Consider the following 16,932-nt stretch of genomic DNA (forward strand, 5'->3'; position numbering starts at 1 on the left):
ACTGCTTGCTAACCAGGCCTGCTAACTGCAAGCTTGCCCTGGTCTACTCGCTGCTAGCTTGTTTAGCTCCGGCCTACTAACTGTTAGATTGTTAGCCTGCTAACTGTCTGAATCGCTGTGTCCCCAGCCAGCCCAACCACTCACTGGACCTATATGTTCACTTGGCTACGCATGCCTCTCTCTAATAGCAATATGCCTTGTCCATTACTGTCCTGGTTAGTGATTACTGTCTTATTTCACTGTAGAGCCTCTAGCCCTGCTCAATATGCCTTAAACAACCATGTTGTTCCACCTCCTACATATGCGATGACATCACCTGGTTTAAACATCTCTAGAGACTATATCTCTCTCTTCATTACTCAATGCCTCGGTTTAGCTCCAATGTACTCACATCCTACCTTACCTTTGTCTGTACACTATGCCTTGAATCTATGCTATCGTGCCCAGAAACCTGCTCCTTTTACTCTCTGTTCTGAACGTGCTAGACGGCCAGTTCGTATTGTCTTTAGCCGCCCCTTATCCTACTTCTCCTCTGTTCCTCTGGGGATGTGGAGGTTAATCCAGGTCCTGCAGTGCCTAGCTCCACTCCCACCCCCCAGGTGCTCTCATTTGTTGACGTCTGTAAACGTAAAAGCCTTGGTTTCATGAATGTTAACATTAGAAGCCTACTCCCTAAGTTTATTTTACTCACTGCTTTAGCACACTCTGCCAACTCAGATGTCTTAGCCGTGTCTGAATCCTGGCTTAGGAAAACCACCAAAAACCCTGAAATCTCCAATGCTAACTATAATGTTTTCCACCAAGATAGAACTGCCAAGGGGGCGGTGTTGCAATCTACTGCATAGATAGAAAGTAATACAGAACTCTGCAGGCTAAATCTGTACCCAAACAATTTGAGCTTCTACTTCTAAAAATTCACCTTTCCAGAAACAAGTCTCTCACTGTTGTCGCTTGCTATAGACCTCCCTCTGCCTCCAGCGTTGCCCTCGATACTATATGTGAACTGACTGCCCCCATCTATCTTCTGAGCTCGTGCTACTAGTGGACCTAAAAGGGGACATGCTTAATAACCCTCCCGTGGTCTTGGGGTCAGGGTGACCCAGGCCCTGTGTTTCCAAGGCTCCCGCTCTGCTCTCGTGGGTCAGAGCGACCCTGCCAGCCACTGGCGAGGGGTATGCCATTGAGTGTAGTAGAGAGTCTGCGAGTGTGGCGAGGTTGTGCCTGGCTCCCTGCTCCCCGCTCTGTGCTCTGTGCTCTGCGCTCGTGGGTTAGAGCGACCCTGCCAGCCACTGGTGAGGCGTATGCCGTTGAGTGTGGTAGAGAGTCTGCGAGTGTGGCGAGGTTGTGCCTGGCTCCCTGCTCCCCGCTCTGTGCTCTGTGCTCTGCGCTCGTGGGTTAGAGCGACCCTGCCAGCCACTGGTGAGGCGTATGCCGTTGAGTGTGGTAGAGAGTCTGCGAGTGTGGCGAGGTTGTGGGTGGCTCCCAGCTCTGTGCTCTGTGCTCTGTGCTCGTGGGTCAGAGCGACTCAGCCAGCCACTAGCTGTGTTTCCAGGGCTCCCCGCTCTGTGCTCTGCGCCCCTGGGTCAGAACAACTCAGCCAGCCTCTAGCTGTGTTTCCAGGGCTCCCCGCTCTGTGCTCTGCGCTCGTGGGTCAGAGCGACCATGCCAGCCACTGGCGAGGCGTATGCCGTTGAGTGTAGTAGAGAGTCTGCGAGTGTGGCGAGGTTGTGCCTGGCTCTCTGGTATGTGCTCTGTGCTCTGTGCTTGTGGGTCAGAGTGACCCAGCCAGCCACTACACAGGTCCAGACATGCCTTGCTGTGTGCTAGAGAGCAGCCAAGTGTTTTAGTTGTGCTCTGTGCTCTGTGCTCACGGGTGAGAGCAACCCAGGCCATGTGTTTCCAGGGCTCTCGCTCTGAGCTCTGCGCTCGTGGGTCAGAGCGACCCTGCCAGCCACTGGCGAGGCGTATGCCATTGAGTGTAGTAGAGAGTCTGTGAGTGTGGCGAGGTTGTGCCTGGCTCCCCGCTCTGCGCTCTTGGGTCAAAACAACCCAGCCAGCCACTGCACAGGTCCATACATGCTCCGCTGTGTGCTAGAGAGCAGCCAAGTGTTATTTTGGCTCCAGTGGGGTGGGTCAGCTGCACACGGCTACACACAAGCGCGCAAGCAAGCCTCGTGCATTTTCAGGTCTCGGCCTCCCGCGTAAGCTGGCCGGACGGCCGACCGTACGTAGAGAGGGTACTAATATTGTCAGCGGCACACACACCCACCCACACCCACACACACACCCACACACACATACACACACACACAAAGTGACCGGCACCCCACCTGTGCCAAGTGCTCTCTTCCCCGCTGCTAAGTGGAGCCGAGCGGCCATGGCCATGCGTTTTACGGCTGCGCAGGTTCTAGAACAGATCTTGTCCAGCGTGGATCAGGAAGAATACTCAGATTCCCAGGAGGAGGAGGAAGAGGAAGATGAAGACGGGGAGGAATACAACCCTGAGTGCTGCGAGGTCGACGATGCTTCCTCTCCCTCTTCTGAGAAAGAGCCCGAGGAAGCATCCGAGGACGAGCACGAGGACCAACGCGAGGAAGAGATCTCCTCGGCCCCGGACCAAAGGGAGACGCTGTTGCTGTCGGAAAAACGGCTAAATCGAGTGGTCCCCCATGGCCTAAGGCCGCGGCCGCCACCGCAGGGTCATCGCGATCTGTCATGCCGGGCCGGACGAGACTCCGGGCACCACGGCCTATGCCGTGACCCAGGCCCGTGACATCGCGTCCGCCTTCCACCTGTTTGTCACACCGGCGATAGAAAGGATAATTGTGGAAATGATGAAGCTGCACGGGGCAAGAAAATACGCCGACGATGGCTGGTGACCCATTGACGCCACGGACCTGCACGCCTACGTAGGGCTGCTGATCCTAGCAGGCCTCTACATGTCCCGAGGCGAGGCCGCGGCAAGCCTGTGGGACGCCGAGAACGGCAGGACCGTGTTCCGAGCCACCATGCCGCTCAAGGTCTTTCACAGGTACTCAAGGCTGCTGCGATTCGACGACCTCCAGTCGAGACCTGCCAGACTCGCCACGGACAAACTCGCAGCCATACCAGAGGTCTGGGACCTGTGGGAGGCGCGGCTGCCGGCCCTCTACTTCCCGGGGCCTGACGTGATGGTAGACGAGCGACTGGTCCCGTTCAGAGGTACTGTGCATGTGTGTGCGTGTGTGTGCGTGTGTGTGCGCGTGCGCGCGTGTGTGTATATGTCTATAGAGAGGAAGTAGCTGTAGCAGCGGTACCAGAGGCTGTGGCAGCACTAGCAGCACTAGCAGCGTGCGTAACACAAAAGGCTGTTGGCCACAATGAGACAGTAACGACACTAATCTCTTGTCCCATTTCCAAAAGGTTGCAGTCCTTTCCGTCAGTACATCCCCAGCAAGCCGGCAAAATACGGCATCAAGTCGTGGGTGGCCTGCGACGCCAAGTCCAGCTACGCTTGGAAGATGCCAGTGTACACCGGCAAGGCGGCCAGCAGAGGCCCCGAGAAGAACCAGGGGATGCGCGTCGTCCTCGATCTGACAATGGGACTGAGAGGTCACCTGTGACAACTTCTTCACCTCCTACAAACTCAGCCAGCGGCTCCTCGAGAGGAACCTCACCATGGTGGGCACGGTGACAAAGAACAAGGCCGAGCTCCCGCCCGCGCTGCTCGAGTCCAGGGGCAGACAGGTCCTGTCCTCCAGGTTTGCCTTCACTCCCACCGCCACTCTAGTGTCCAACCTGGCAAAGAAAAACAAGAACATGCTACTTTTGAGCACGCTGCACACAGAGGGCCACATTAGCGATCGCTGCAACAGGAAGCCGGCCGTCATCATAGACTACTACTGCAACAAGGGTGGCGTGGACAACCTAGACAAGGGGGTTGGCACCTACAGCTGCAGATGGATGACTGCCCGCTGGCCCCTGGTCGTCTTCCACAACATCCTCGACGTGTCCTCCTACAACGCCTTTGTCATATGGCGAGAGATCAAGCCTGAAGGGATGCCTCACAAAGCGGAACAAGCACAGGGTGTTCCTCGAGCAGCTGGGAAAGGCACTTGTGAAGCCGCTGATCCAAAGAAGGCAGCATCTACCCTGCACCAAAGCAGTGTCAGCACTTGTCAAAGTCCTATAGAGTGCTATGGCGGCGGCTCGTGATCAACAGCGCGAGGGGCCCGCCGCTGGCAAGGCCTCTGCCCCGCTCATTGCCCCGGCCACCGGGGCAAGTAAGAGGAAGAGGTGTCAGCTCTGCTCACCTAAGAAGGATTCCAAGACACACACGGTGTGCTGCAGGTGTAAGAAATATATCTGCAAAGGCTGTTCACACGTATACTGTCACACTTGCGCCCATTGGGCCTTTAGCCAGGACGGGACAGGGTGACCCGGAGGACATGGGGTCTAGACACAATACGAGGATGACGGGAGGGTTAACACCACGGCCATCCTACAAACTAAGCTTGATGCCCTCAATCTCACACTAATTATCAATGGACCTACCAGGTACAACCCCAAATCAGTAAACACGGGCACCCTCATAGATGTCATCCTAACTAATTCGCCCTCCAAATACACCTCTGCTATTTTCAATCAAGATCTCAATGATCACTGCCTCATTGCCTGCATCTGTAATGGGTCTGCGACCAAACGACCACCCCTCATCACTGTCAAATGCTCCCTGAAACACTTCTGCGAGCAGGCCTTTCTAATCGACCTGGCCGGGGTATCCTGGAATGACATTGACCTCATCCCATCAGTAGATGATGCTTGGCTATTCTTTAAAAGTGCCTTCCTCACCATCTTAAATAAGCATGCCCCTCTCAAAAAATGTAGAACTTTGAATAGATATAGTCATTGGTTCACGCCTGACCTGTCTGCCCTTAAACAGCACAAAACATCCTGTGGCATTCTGCATTAGCATCGAATAGCCCCCGTGATATGCAACTTTTCAGGGAAGATAGGCAGTTAGAAAAGCTAAGGCAAGCCTTTTCAACCAGAAATTTGCATCTGGTAGTACTAACTCAAAAAAATTCTGGGACACTGTAAAGTCCATGGAGAATAAGAGCACCTCCTCCCAGCTGCCCACTGCTCTGAAGCTAGGAAACACTGTCGCCAACGATAAATCCACTGTAATTGAGAATTTCAACATGCATTTCTCTACGGCTGGCCATGCTTTCCACATGGCTACCCCTACACCATTCAACTTCCCGGCACCCTCCACAGCAACACGCCAAAGCCCCCACCATTTCTCCTTTACCCAAATCCAGATAGCCGATGTTCTGAAAGAGCTGCAAAATCTGGACCCCTACAAATCAGCCGGGCTAGACAATCTGGACCCTCTTTTTCTAAAATTATCTGCCGAAATTGTTGCAACCTCTATTACTAGCCTGTTCAACCTCTCTTTTGTATTGTCTGAGATTCCCAAAGATTGGAAAGCTGCCGCGGTCTTCCCCCTCTTCAAAGGGGGTGACACTAGACCCAAACTGCTACAGACCTATATCTAAGGTCTTCGAAAGCCAAGTTAAGATGGGGCTACAGGTTCCCAACTAGGAACACCCCCCCCCCCTTCAGCCCAAACGGTGGCGCAGGGAAAGCAAAAATATTCTTAAAAATATTTAACCTCCACACATTAACAAGTCCAATAGCTTAAATGAAAGATAAACACCTTGTTCATCTACCCAGCATGTCAGAATTTTAAAATGTTTTACAGCGAAAACATAGCACATATTTATGTTAAACCACCACTAGGAAAACATACAATATGTAGCCACATGGCTATGCAAAATAGCACAATCACAAACGCAGGATTAAAAGAAAAATAATTCACTAACCTTTTGAAAATCTTCATCAGATGACAGTAATAGCACATGTTACACAGTACATTTATGTTTTTTTTCAATAATATGCAATTTATATCCATAAATCTCCATTTACATTGAGCCATGTTCAAAAAATGCAGCAGAAATGACCGGAGGAATTATAAATATTTCCGGCAGCTAATGCCAGATAACAGCAATAAACATCATAAACTTTGACTAAATATACATGTTCTACATATATTTAGAAAGATACACTTCTTCTTAATGTAAACGCTGTGTTACATTTATTTTTAACGTTACAGAATTCGTTCACTATTCAATGATCTGAGACGGCGCTCAGCCATTAGCATTATTTCTCTACTATGTTGGATTCAACAAAAATACAATTTTATAACATAAATATTCCCTTACCTTTGATGGTCTTCGACAAGAATGTCGTGGAAGGAGTTATACTTACCTAATATAATGTTTGGTTGCTGTTGGTGTGTCTTTGTATTAGCAAAAGCTAACATCTTCAGGTGAATTACCCCAAAAAGGACTTCTGATCACGAAAATTGCGCATCAAAACTTCAAATTTACATATTATATGTCGACTAAACTGGTCAAACTAAGTGCAAAATCAAGCTTTAGGATGTTTTTAACGTACAAAACAATTGGCGATTAAATCAAACATATCGAACTCTCTTCAGCCAAGCCGAAAAAAAAAGACCCTTTTCACAGAGCGCGCACCTGAAAACTCGTGACACCTCAGTATTTTGCCCGCCAAGCAGTCAAAGCTCGTGCTATTTTCTCCGTTCCACGTCTCATTGAAAGAGGAGAGCACGCTGAAGAAATAGAAACTGTTCCCAGATCCGTAGCTGGTTGGGAAGGGTGGGGGCGATGACGTCAAAGTTGGAGCAACTTTCTTATGAGAGAGAGAGAGTTTGGGAGAATGGCTGCCCTGTGAGTTCTGCTTTACATACAGACACAATTTGAATGGTTTTAGAAGCTTTAGAGTGTTTTCTATTCAATAATAATTATTATATGCATATATTAGCAATTTTTGACAGTTTTTTTTAAGTTTACTTTGGGCACACAATTCATCCAAAGGTGGCAGTATTTCCCCGAGCCCCATCAGGTTTTAACAAACAGATTACTGACCATTTCGAATCCCACCATACCTCCTACGCTATGCAATCTGGTTTCAGAGCTGGTCATGGTTGCACCTCAGCCACGCTCAAGGTTCTAAACGACATCATAACCGCCATCGATAAGAGACATTACTGTGCAGCCGTATTCATTGACCTGGCCAAGGCTTTCGACTCTGTCAATCACAACATTCTTATTGGCAGACTCGACAGCCTTGGTTTTTCAAATGATTGCCTCACCTGGTTTGCCAACTACTTCTCTGATAGAGTTCAGCGTGTCAAATCGGAGGGCCTGTTGTCTGGACCTCTGACAGTCTCTATGGGTGTGCCAGAGGGTTCAATTCTCGGGCCGACTCTCTTTTCTGTATACAACAATGATGTTGCTCTTGCTGCTGGTGATTCTCTGATCCACCTCTACGCAGATGACACCATTCTGTATACTTCTGGCCCCTCCTTGGACACTGTGTTAACTAACCTCCAGACGACCTTCAATGCCATACAACTCTCCTTCCGTGGCCTCCAACTGCTCTTAAACGCGAGTAAAACTAAATGCATGCTTTTCAATCGATTGCTGCCCGCACCTGCTCACCCATCCAGCATCACTACTCTGGACGGCTCTACAAATACCTGGACAACTACAAATACCTGGGTGTCTGGCTAGACTGTAAACTCTCCTTCCAGACTCACATTAAGCATCTCCAATCCAAAATTAAATCTAGAATCAGCTTCCTATATCACAACAAAGCATCCTTCACTCATGCTGCCAAACATACCCTCGTAAAACTGACTAGCCTATTGATCCTTGACTTCGGTGATGTCATCTATAAAATAGCTCCCAACACTCTACTCAACAAACTGGATGCAGTCTATCACAGTGCCATCCGTTTTGTCACCAAAGCCCCATACACTACCCACCATTGCGACCTGTACGCTCTCGTTGGTTGGCCCTCGCTTCATACTCGTCGCCAAACCCACTGGCTACAGGTTATCTACAAGTCTCTGCTAGGTAAAGCCCCGCCTCATCTCAGCTCACTGGTCACCATAGCAGCACCCACTCGTAGTACGCGCTCCAGCAGGTATATCTCACTGGTCACCCCCAATTCCTTCTTTGGTCGTCTTTCCTTCCAGTTCTCTGCTGCCCATGACTGGAACGAATTGCAAAAATCTCTGAAGCTGGAGACTCACATCTCCCTCACTAACTTTAAGCACCAGCTGTCAGAGCAGTTTACAGATCACTGCACCTGTACTTAGCCTATCTATAAACAGCCCATCTATCTGCCTACCTCATCCCCATACTGGTATTTATTTATTTATTTTGCTCCTTTGCACCCCAGTATCTCTACCTGCACATTCATCTTCTGCCGATCTACCATTCTAGTGTTTAATTGCTATATTGTAATTATTTCGCCACCATGGCCTATTTATTTCCTTAACTTACATCATTTGCACTCACTGTATATAGACTTTTTGTTTTCTTTTGTTCTACTGTATTATTGACTGTATGTTTTGTTTATTCCATGTGTAACTCTGTGTTGTTGTATGTATCGAATTGCTACGCTTTATCTAGGCCAGGTCGCAGTTGCAAATGAGAACTTATTCTCAACTAGCCTACCTGGTTAAATAAAGGTGAATTTTTGTAAAAAAAATTTACCGGAGTGTGCCCTCATCCACGCGCGCCACAATACCACTTTCAAAATGGGAGCCACCTAAAAAACCTACAAATTTTCGCTCATTTTTCAAAAAACAAGCCTGAAACTATTGCTAAAGACTGTTGACATCTAGTGGAAGCCCTAGGAACTGCAATCTGGGAGGTATTCCTTTGATTTTCCCATAGACAGCCATATCAACCCAAAAAATCTGGATGGATTCTCCTCGGGTTTTTGCCTGCCATATCAGTTCTGTTATACTCACTGACATAATCTTAATAGTTGTAGAAACTTTAGAATGTTTTCTATCCAATACTACCAATGATTTGCATATCCTAGCTACTGGGCCTGAGTAATGGGCAGTTTACTTTGGGCACCTCAGTCATCCACACTTCCGAATACTGCCCCCTAACCCGAAGAAAAAACCTGTTTAACCACTTGTCCTTCAGACAAGGTGACTGAAAATATTGTTGTGTTGTTTGATGCAAGAAACCACTTTACAAAATAAAATTCATTATTATTCCCATACCATACCTTAAGGGAAAATTTTGACGCTTGCCATATGGTTAGTGAGAAAGTCCATATTGCAAATGTACGGTCCCTTACTAGACATCCGAAAACGTTTGTAAAATTTGCGGACGGCGTCAGGCCGTGGGGCAGGGGCGGATCTTCCAGGAAGTCATCAAACAAACTCTCTCGGACTTTCGGTTTCCGTTTTATAAAATATTCAGATTTTGATCATTTTTCCGCTGTCCCGGTAAATCCCACAAGAGGGCAAATGGAATCATATTGCAAATGTACAAAACATCACGAATCACGTAGTGGCCTTATCTCCTGAACGGAAAAGACTTCGAAGATGAAACTTGCTGAACATAGGTTTGGCATCATAGTCAGTTGTCCCCGAACAAGATGGCCTCAACGGTTTTTGAGTTATGGCCATTTTTCTGGGATTAAAGGTCCAAAATGAAAATAGAGCAATCATTTCTCCGCTTCACGTAAAGGAAACTACGGTGTGAATAAAAAAACAGCCATTTATCTATCGTCATTTAAGAGAAATCGTACAATGTCAAATTGGTGATGTTCAAAAATAGTATTTTTTTTTTACAGTTACAGATCCAGTTTCAGCGTGTTCATACTACATTTTTTAAAGTGTGTTTCGGAGCGGGATTTCTGTGATTTTCTGTGATTTTCTGAAATAACACACACTCACTAAACCATCCGTAAATAAGTCAGTAATTAACGTAAAGACTTAAAAGTCAAAATTCTATAATTGCCTAGCCCAAGGAGGATATGTGTTCACTTTCAGCTTCCTGTGTAAACCGGAAGTGCCTTAAAATGGTGACATAGGTGCTGTTTCGAAGGGTTAAAAAGGTATGATATTTTTAAAACTTCATATGTGTGATAAGGCAACCCTCATGAACTGTAAATCAGTAATTTTTCCCAACAGATGTCAAAGAAAATCTCTCTCACACACACACACACACACACACACACACACACACACACACACACACACACACACACACACACACACACACACACACACACACACACACACACACACACACACACACACACACACACACACACACACACACACACACAGCAAGGATGGAGTGACAACGTGCGGTGCTCAAAGACACATAGAGCCTACAATAGCATTTCCATATTCTCAAGGCCGTGCCGAGTTCAACGAGATGCCCCGCTTGACCGTAGCTCGCTCTGAGTGCAGCAATCTTGAAAAAAAGAAGGCCCAAAATGAAGTCTGGCCCTAAATGTAATTTGCTTTTTGGTGACAGTGAGAGAACCATTAGGGTGAGAAGCACAATTCGACCTCAGGTACGTTCCTGAGGTCCTCCCGATCTGTGCAAGCCTAACCTTGACCGTGTGGAATTAACCCTTAACAGTAAATCAGGGTTTTTTGATCTCACAAAGTACAATGACTTCTCTCCCCATAGGAATACATTGCCTGCTCCTCTAAAGTCAACCTGAACCTTATGTGGGTTATGCATGCCTTATGAACCTGTCTTCGTTGACAGTCCATCAGGCCACTATGAGCTCTACCTGAGTCAATTCTAAGCTTCCTGAAGGAACCGGAAGTGGTAAAAATCATCCTGAAAGTGTTTTTCCATACCCAACCTGCAGTTTGATTGAAATAGTGCATTCTAGCCTGTGTAAATCAGTCAGTTCTTAACGTAAAGTCTTAAAACTCAGGATTCTGTAAAAGCATACCCCAATGAGGATATGTCTTTACTGTTAGCTTCCTGTGCCAACCGGAAGTGCCATAATTAGTCAGAGGCGCTGTTTCAAAGGGTTAAACAAGTCAGATCTTTCCAAATCGTCATATGTGCGATTAGGCAACCCTCATGAACTGTAAATCAGTCATGTGTCCCATAAAATGTCCAAGAAAAACTAAGTCACACACACACACAGCTTGGAAGGAGGGACACATTGGGGTGAGTAGAGATAGACAGTGCCTGCAATAGTTAACTTTGTTTGAACTATTAAAGAACCATCAGACCTAGAGTTCTAAAACTTTAGAAATCTGTTCTAGAGCTCAGGTCGATAATGCATGGTGAGTTATGTGGCTCTAGAAGGTTCTCGGATTGAGAAACAGCCTCGTACATTTGCAATAACTTCAATTCATTTTCGCATAACGAAAAGGCCGACATTTAGAAATGTCCCAGAGTCGCAAGACTAGGTGCATTGCGACCACCTCGGCCCATATAGACGGACCCCAACGTTTCTGTCTGATAGCTCACTCAAGGACCCCGTAGCAAGGAAAAAGTGGATTTTCAGCACCAATTAAGGTCTTGCTCGGGCACCAAATGACCTATCAAGCCAAAACTTGGGATTCGAGGTCGCCTCAGGTAGGCCTATACATAATGTCAGAACTGGACCCGCAGATAGAACTTAACTACGTGTTTTACATTTTTATTATGGTGTGAACAGAAGGTGTTGTGAATTTTGGGCCAGCTCTGAAGCATGTGATAGTTGGCTTCTAAACGAGTTGGAAAAAGTGGGTGTGGTGTCAGTTTGTATCAGTTTGGTGTCAGAATGATATCTAATTGACTGATGGACGGTGACTTGCTGGTGACTTTTGTCCATTTGCAATATGTTTAAACAGTGAGGTACCAGCACCAAAGTGACATTCTGAAATCAACACAATGAGCGATGGAGAGGAACCACTATCACTGCCCGGCCATCCTGTGTTCATCAGGCCTGTCAATTTTACATTTCTGCTTGATTTTTGAGCACGACAAATTCGTGATTGGTAAATGCCCATTGAAACATATTGCAATGTGCATTTGCAATATGATTCAACAGTGAAAAAACATCACCAAATGGACATGATGAAATAAACACAACGAGCGATATAGAGGAACCACTAAAACTGCCCGGCCATCCTGTGTTCTTCAGGCCTGTCAATTTTGCATTTCTGCAGGACTTTTGAGCATGACAAATTCGTGATGGTAAATGCCCATTGAAACATTTGCAATATGATTCAACAGTGAAAAAACATCACCAAATGGACTCCAGTCATGGTGTTAAACCAGTATGTTAATGCAGACACAGTAATCTGAGCCATCCGATTGGCCAGCGGTAAGCGTATAGTGTACTTGATTTGCTATCTGGGCCGCCACGAAGGCAAAAATGCAGGCAATAGCCCGCGACAAATAGTAGGAACACAAGGCTATATCATACATTTTTTTACAGAAATGTTTTGCCATCGACCAGGAATTCCTTGGATATGGACGTGTCCACTGCTCTAGAAAGTTGAGTGTAGTACAATCTGGTGCTTCTCTTTGTGGGATAATATTTCTTCTGCGTGGCAGTCCCAGGGGAGCTGCCTGTCAGTCTCGGGGTTACAGCGCGCCGGAGCGCACACGCAGCACATAGGGAAAATTGCCACTCTACTTGACCATTTATGACTCATGACTTGGACTTGAGCTATATGACTGGTGCGATTCGATTTGTCATCTTGCGCTTTATGTAAGACTATCTGTCCTTTATGTCGGAGTGCTGCAGGTTCTGTGCGTTCTGTGTCTTGACCAATCAGATTCACGGAAATCACAGGTTGCTCAGGCCAGACAGAAAGCACATCGGCTAGGCTACCTTGACCTTCAATCCAAAATGAATAACTGAAACTAATCAAACAGCACAATACTGATTACATAAATATTTACTTGCAGTTGCATAAGCCTATATGATGCAAACCTGCATCAATCAAGCTCAGCCCTGTGAGTTCTATTGTCCAATGGCAGTGATTGTATCTGCTTAAATTTAAGTCAGGTTTAAAATATCATTAATTTTAACAAGTGCAAGGCTGCTGCAGTTGGACAGGATTTTCATCAATAGAGGTTTTCAGAAATAGAGTTTTCTAATTTGTTATAGGCTGTTTTTAAGGACATGTAAATGTCACTTTATAGATGGCGCTGGCTGTGCCAGGTTGGATTTGAATGCATATATCCCTAAAATGTCTCAAATGTCTGGTAAATTAAAATCTTCCCTGTCATTTTGTCCAGCGCCAATTTGGCCTAAAGAATACTCTGAAATGGCTCATTGTTTTAGAATATTCACTTGAAAATCAGTCGGCAATTGGAAGGAAATCTAAAGCCTCTGGCGAGTGCGCTAGTCCAGCGTCACTTTGATTATACCTGCACATCATGGTTCACCAGCAGCCCCAAACATCTAAAGAATAAGCTACCAGCCAAACAAGCTTGTAAGAATTGTGCTTAAACTCCCCCCTCATACTCATCTGGAGGTTGAGCATTTCTCTCTATCTCTGTAATGTGTCTGTATCTAGGTGACTAAATGTATTCATGTAAAAAATAGGGTCCACAATGGAAGTAAGTCCCCGACTTTGTTCAGCAATACCAGTCAATTTAAACAAATCTTTGCGTACATGATGCATTTTTTTTCAATTAAAATCAATCACTTCAAACGGTGCAGAGGCCAATTGATGAATGGAAAGGGACATATGTTAAAGAACACCAAAAACTTTGATGACATTCTGAGATTGTCAAGCCTTTGATTCTGGGTAAGCCTACAAGGTAGGGATGGATGTATTTTTTAAATTAATTTTGGTGTTGAAAATGCAAAACATGATATGGAAGTGCCCGAAGTCGATATGTTTTGTTTATTTGTTGTGTGGTGCATTGGCACAGAAACCTGTTGGTGAAAAATGTGTTGCATATATTTTATATAATTATAAGTATGACATCAAAATGTTGAAAATCCGATTTTCCCCTAGCTGATTGTATGCAGCCTACTCTGATTGTAGTGTAATGAATTAGGCAGAGAGAGAGTGAGATCTTCTGTGATGGTCAGCGAACCCTCAACCTTCTGGCCCGTAGCACTGTGTGGCATCGACTCTGCTGAAGTGGCAAAGTCGAAATCCACATTAGACACAGTTGTCATTTGTGGTCGTATATATTATTTTGAGTTCATTCTTTGAGGGGGAATAATGTTCAATTTAGAGGACGGTCATGTGAAAATATTTTTTTACATTGGGGGGAGAATTATATATTTTTATGACACCTTGAGTTGGACCAGCCAATCCCCCCAATACATTTCCATCGGTCTCTAATTATAGTACATATTCCATTAAGCAGTTGGTTTACTCTATTATAGACCCTGTGTGCCTGAACTGCACTGGATCTTGCTGTAAATGGAAGGTAACAGAGAAATGCAAGTTAAAAGGTTGTAACTAGTTAGACATTTTGACCATGTAGCCAGAAAGAGATGTCTAAGGTGAAGAGCACGACCAAGCTTTAAGCGGCGAGACATTTCATATCACATTTAGTTCCGCACCCTCTGTAACTTTTGCATTTTGAAAGAAAGTCACTTAAGCAGAGCACACTAAACATATGTATCACCCTCATCTCAAACAGCTGTATTCTGTGAATTACACTGAACGAAAATACAAACAGAAGCAGACATGCAGTTGTCTTCAGACTACTCTGATTACGTTCTGTTGAAATGTGATCTCTGACACCTATTGGATACTGTGAAAAAGGAATGATGCAACTCCAATAGATCTCTTTAATGTCAGTGTAAATCAGGGGTAGGCAACCCTGGTCCTGGACTGCCGCAGATATACTGAACAAAAATATAAACTCAACATGTTAAGTGTTGTTTCATGAGCTGAAATAACATTTCCCAGAAATGTTCTACACGCACTAAAAGCTTATTTCTCTCAAATATTGTATTTGATCCATTTCCAAAATAATCCATTCACCTGACAGGTGTGACATATCAATAAGCTGATTAAACAGCATGATCATTACACAGGTACACCCTTTAAAATGTGCAGTTTGTCACATGATGCAAAGCCACAGATGTCTCAAATTTTGAGGGAGCTTGCAATTGGCATGCTGACTGCAGGAATGTCCACCAGAGCTGTTGCCAGATAATTTGAATGTTAATTTCTTTACTTAATCTGTGTGCAATGTCATTTTAGAGAATTTGGCGGTAGGTCCAACGGGCATCACAACTACAAACCACGTCTAACCACTCCAGTCCAAGACCTCAAAATCCGGCTTCTTCACCTGCATGATCAGCTGAGGGGGAATGGTGGGGAGTGCTGAGGACTATTACTGTCTATCATAAAGCCCTTTTGTGGGGAAAAAGTTATTCTGATTGGCTCAGCCTGGTTACCCAGTGGGTGGGCCTGGCTGTCAAGTGGGTGGGCCTATGCCCTCCCAGGCCCACCCATGGCTGCACCCCCACCCAGTTATGTGAAATCCATAGATTAATGCCTAATTCATTCATTTCAATTGACTGATTTCCTTATATGAACTGTAACTCAGTAAAATCTTTAAAATTGTTACATGTAGTACTTATTTGTTCGATCAGTATAGTTCTTTATTAGCATAATCGAGATCTTCAGCGTGTTGAAACGGTAAAAAAAACAGTGGTGGAATAGTTAGACAATGTTGACTGATGGAACAGCACTGTAGCTGTCAGACACTGTAAGGTTTTTCCTCTGGTGAAGAAGAAGCGGACCAAAATGCAGCGTGGTTGTTATTCATGTTCTTTAATTAAGGAACTCGACATGAAATAACTAACAAAACAATAAACGTGTGAAAACCTAAACAGTCCTATCTGGTGAAAACACAGAGACAGGAACAATCACCCACAAACACACAGTGAAACCCAGGCTACCTAAATACGGTTCCCAATCAGAGACAATGACTAACACCTGCCTCTGATTGAGAACCATATTAGGCCAGACATAGAAATAGACAAACAAGACATCCAACATAGAATGCCCACTCAGATCACACCCTGACCAACCAAAACATAGAAACATACAAAGCAAATTATGGTCAGGGTGTGACAGACACAGTGGAACGGACATTCATGATGCCTTCTGCTACACAGTGCTGCCTGTCACCAATTGTGTAGAGATGTTCCTAGCATCGGCTAAATAATACAATATTTCTAATAAGTCTAGACCTGTGTTATCTAGTAGTCTGATTATTAATTCAATACATTTCTACATTTTCATTATCGTCAACTAGAAGAAGCTGGATATAAGGTTATGATCATAATGATGATGATGGCCTTTGATTGATATGTGCCCGAGGGTAATATCACTGTTCACCACATTAAATATGCTCCTTTTGCTTAGTGTAATGCAATCTCTGGCTCCAGCAAACATTAGAAAATGTTCAAATCTATATTTAATATCCACCAGATCAATGTTTTCTGTCTTTTATCCCACATCGCTCCTGTCAGCATATCAGGGCAATAAATGGGTTTTTATTGAAGAGCAAATGCCTTATTATTGTAAAAGTGCTGTTTGTTTCTGTGTGAATCTCTGACTGTTTCAGTTGCGCTGTTGAGAAACTCATTGCCCAAGAGAATGAATGTAGTCCAGACGCTCCTAGAAAAAAACACTCCAACAGTGTTGGTTTTTGAGATTTTAATTACATCTACTGTATTGTGTCACCCTGCGGGTCTATAAGCTACATCTACTGTATTGTGTCACCCTGCGGGTCTCTAAGACTTTAGCTACATCTACTGTATTGTATGTGAATGTGTCCGTCTCTGACACTTTAATTTCATCTACTGTATTGTTTGACTTTGTGCATCTCTGAGACTGTAGCTATATCAACTGTATTGTGTCACTGTGAGTTACTGAGATGTTAGCTAAATATACTGTATTGTGTTACTGTGTGGGTCTCTGAGACTAGCTATCTCACTGTATTGTGTCACTGTGTGAGTTTCTGAGATATTAGCTACATCTAATGTATTGTGTAACTGTGTGGGTCTCTGAGACTTTAGCTACATCTACAGTAT

At 45.2% G+C, this 16,932-nt stretch overlaps 1 pseudogene; it reads left to right on the forward strand.

Annotated features, from left to right (window-relative positions):
* The first annotated feature begins 1,301 nt into the window (after window positions 1-1,301).
* Window positions 1,302-4,171, forward strand: LOC135511344 (piggyBac transposable element-derived protein 4-like; annotated as a pseudogene).
* The last annotated feature ends 12,761 nt before the right edge of the window (window positions 4,172-16,932 follow it).

The sequence above is a fragment of the Oncorhynchus masou genome, chromosome 24 (assembly GCF_036934945.1).
Source record: "Oncorhynchus masou masou isolate Uvic2021 chromosome 24, UVic_Omas_1.1, whole genome shotgun sequence".
In the NCBI taxonomy this organism is placed as follows: Eukaryota; Metazoa; Chordata; class Actinopteri; order Salmoniformes; family Salmonidae; genus Oncorhynchus; species Oncorhynchus masou.